Here is a 3,692-nt window from a genome sequence, read left to right as displayed (position 1 = left end):
GTTACATTTAAATATGACAGAGTTTCTAATGATGTTGTTAGACTTAGAATTTTCTTTTTTCATTAAGGGATAAAGCTAAGGCTTAGTTAAATTTATTAGCACCTGGATCTATTAGAACTTGGGGAGAACTATCACAAAAATTCTTGGCTAAATATTTTCCACCCTAAAAAACCGCTAAGCTTAGAAATGATATTACATCTTTTTTGTCAATTTGAAAGGGAATCAATATATGAAGCCTGGGAAAGATTTAAAGATCTTCTCAGAAAATGTCCACACCATGCTTTACCAGATTGGTTAATAATTCAAACATTTTACAATGGATTAGTAGGATCACTTAGATCTATTATAGATGCTGCTATTAATGTCAAAACCTTTTGATGAAGCATATTCTTTAATTAAAGAAAAGACTACTAATAATTTTCAATGGCCCTCTCAAAGGGTAAATCCTAAGAGAGTAGCCAGTCTTCATTTGTTTGATGCAATGTCTATTTTGACATCTCAAATTGTTGTTATTTCTAAAAAGATTGATAATATGGGAGTGAACTATTCTCTCATACTCCCAATATCAGAGGAAAATTCACTAGGACAGATTATTGATACTTAATTATCTTATGAAACTTCAAACGCTATAGATAATCAAAATAACAATCCCTATTCTAACTATTTTAACCCTGGATGGAAAAAACACGCTAATTTTAGTTGGAATAATTTTAACAATTCGGTGAATCCATTCGGGAATCTGAACAATAAAAAAATCCTAATTATCGACCTTATTATCGTCCGGGATTTAACTCCAATCCTAACCCACAAGTTAAGGAAAAAAAGTTAACGATGGAAGAAGTGATGTTGAATATGGAAAAGCAAATACAGACTCAAGGGGTTGCTATTAGAAATACTGAAAAGCAGTTAGGACATATTGCTACTCCACATAGTAACAAACCTTCTGAAATTCTTCCGAGTACTGTGGAAGTTAATCCAAAAGATCAAAATAAAGAGAAAATTAAAGCTATTCAATTACAAAGTGGAAAATAAGTTGAAACAGAGATCCAAAGAGAAACTGAAGTTGATGAAGAGAAGGAAGAAATGGAAAATGATCAACATGAAAATGAACAAACACAGGTTCCTTTAGAAAAACCATTACCTCTGTTTCCTAAAAGACTGAAACAAAAAAATAAAGATAAAAATTTTATAAATTTTATAAAAATCCTCAAGAAGTTAATGATAAATATTCCTTTTGTTGAGGCTTTGGATCGAATGCCATGTTATGTGAAGTTTATGAAGGATGTACTAATTTATTTTGGATGGACTTTAACATATATTAAAGGAATTAATTCTTCAATTTGTATGCACATAATTTTATTAGATGAATAATATGAACCTAAAGATGATCCTAAGAGAAGATTAAAATAAATAATGAAAGGAGTTGTTAAAAAAGGGTTTTTAAAATGGTTAGATGCTGAAATTATATATCCTATTTCAGATAGTGCTTGGGTAAGCCCAATTAACTGTGTTATGAAGAAAGGAGGAGTGACGATTGAAGAAAATGAAAAAAATTGAATTAATACTGATAAGACAAGTAACTTGTTGGCGAATTTGCATTGATTATAGAAAATTAAATATGACCAACAGAAAAGATCACTTTCCTTTATCCTTTCTAGACCAAATGTTGGATATATTGGCTGAGAATAATATTATCACTTTTTAGATGGATATACCGGTTATCACCAAATTCCAATTGCTTCAGAGGATCAAGAGGAAACAACATTTACAAGACCATATGGAACATTTGCTTTTCGTAGAATGCCTTTTGGACTATGTAATGCGCCCACAACATTTTAAAGATGCATGATGTCAATTTTAGCAATTTTATAGAACATGGAATGGAAGTGTTTATGGATGATTTTTTAGTATTTGGGACTTCATTTGAGTTATGTCTTAAAAATTTAGAAAAAGTTCTGGAAGTATGTGTACAAATCAACCTTGTGTTAAATTGGGAAAAAAGTTAGTTTGCAATTTATGATTGCATGAGGAATTGTACTTGGGCATAAAATTTTTGAAAATGGCATGGAGGTAGATTGAAATAGATCCTACAAAAATCTAAGTTATAGATAAATTACCACCTCCTAATAATGTTAAAGAGGTGAGAAGTTTTCTAGGACATGCTGGTTTTCACAGGTGCTACATAAAAATTTTTCAAAAAAAACTAAGCTGCTATGCCAACTTTTAGAAAAAGATACAAAATTTGATTTTGATGAGGAATGCATAAAAGCATTTGAATTATTAAAGAAAAAATTAGTCACTGCACCTATAATAGTACCACCTGACTGAGAAAAAATATTTGAAATAATGTGTGATGCTAGTGATTATGCTATTGGGGCTGTATTAGGATAAAGGTGTGACAAAATTTTTAAAGTTATATATTATGCTAGTAAGTCTCTAAATAATGCTCAAATTAATTATACTACTAATGAAAGATAGTTATTAGCTATTGTTTTTGCCTTGATAAATTTAGACCTTATTTAATTGGAACTAAATGAATAGAGCATACAGATCATTCTGTTATTAAATACTTAATGCAAAAGAAGGATGCTAAACCATGATTAATTAGATGAATACTTCTATTGCAAGAGTTTTATTTTATCGTAGATGATAGAAAGGGAAATGATAATCAAATAGCTGATCATTTATCTAGAATAGAAATAGAAATATTAACTAATTTTGCAAATGAAATTTTAAAAAATTTCTCTAATGAATAGTTATATATATTGATGAAATGGATGTACGGTGGTATACTGATATAGTAAATTATATTGTAAGTGATATTTTACCACCTGATATAAAAAATTCACATATAAAAAAATTTTTATATGATTCAAAAGAAAATTGTTAGGATGACCCATATTTATATAAACAATGTAAAGATCTATTTATTAGAAGATGTGTGCCTTATGAAGAAACTCAACAGATAATTGAAAGATGCCATGATTCTAAATTTGGAGGACATTTTGGAACAAATAAAACTGCATATAAACTTTGCAAGCTGGATTTTATTGGCTATTATTTTTAGAGATGTTAATGAATATATTAAAACATGTGACAGATTATCTTGCTGTTGATTATATATATTAAAACAACGAGTAGGAAATATTTCTAGAAGAAATGAAATGCCTCTAAATTACACATTGGAAGTTGAAATTTTTTATGTGTGGGGATTAAATTTTATGGCACCATTTACGCCTTTATTTGAAAACTTATATATATTACTTGTTGTTGATTATATGTCTAAATGGATTGAAGCCATTGCTATACCCAGATGTGATGCTCAGAGTTTTTCTAAATTTTTAATTAAAAATATTCTTACAAGATATGGAATGCCTAGAGTAATTATTACTGATGGAGGATCTCACTTCAAGAACAAGAGAATAAAAAAATTGATTAAGAAATATGATATTATGCATAGATTCTCTACTGCTTATCATCCACAGACTAGTGGTCTAGAATATATATCAAATCGTGAAATTAAATGCATTTTAGAAAAAAGTTGTAAATCCTTATAAATAGGATTGGTCTGCTAGAGTAGATACTGCATTATGGGTATACAAAACTGCTTATAAGACTCTTATATGAATGTCCCCACACCGATTGATTTTTGGAAAAACATGCCACTTACCAGTAAAATTGGAGCATAAAGC

Source organism: Phalaenopsis equestris, unplaced genomic scaffold, assembly GCF_001263595.1.
Source record: "Phalaenopsis equestris unplaced genomic scaffold, ASM126359v1 Scaffold233944, whole genome shotgun sequence".
NCBI lineage: Eukaryota > Viridiplantae > Streptophyta > Magnoliopsida > Asparagales > Orchidaceae > Phalaenopsis > Phalaenopsis equestris.
The sequence above is the reverse complement of the archived record's forward strand: the minus strand, read 5'-3'. Positions refer to the sequence as shown.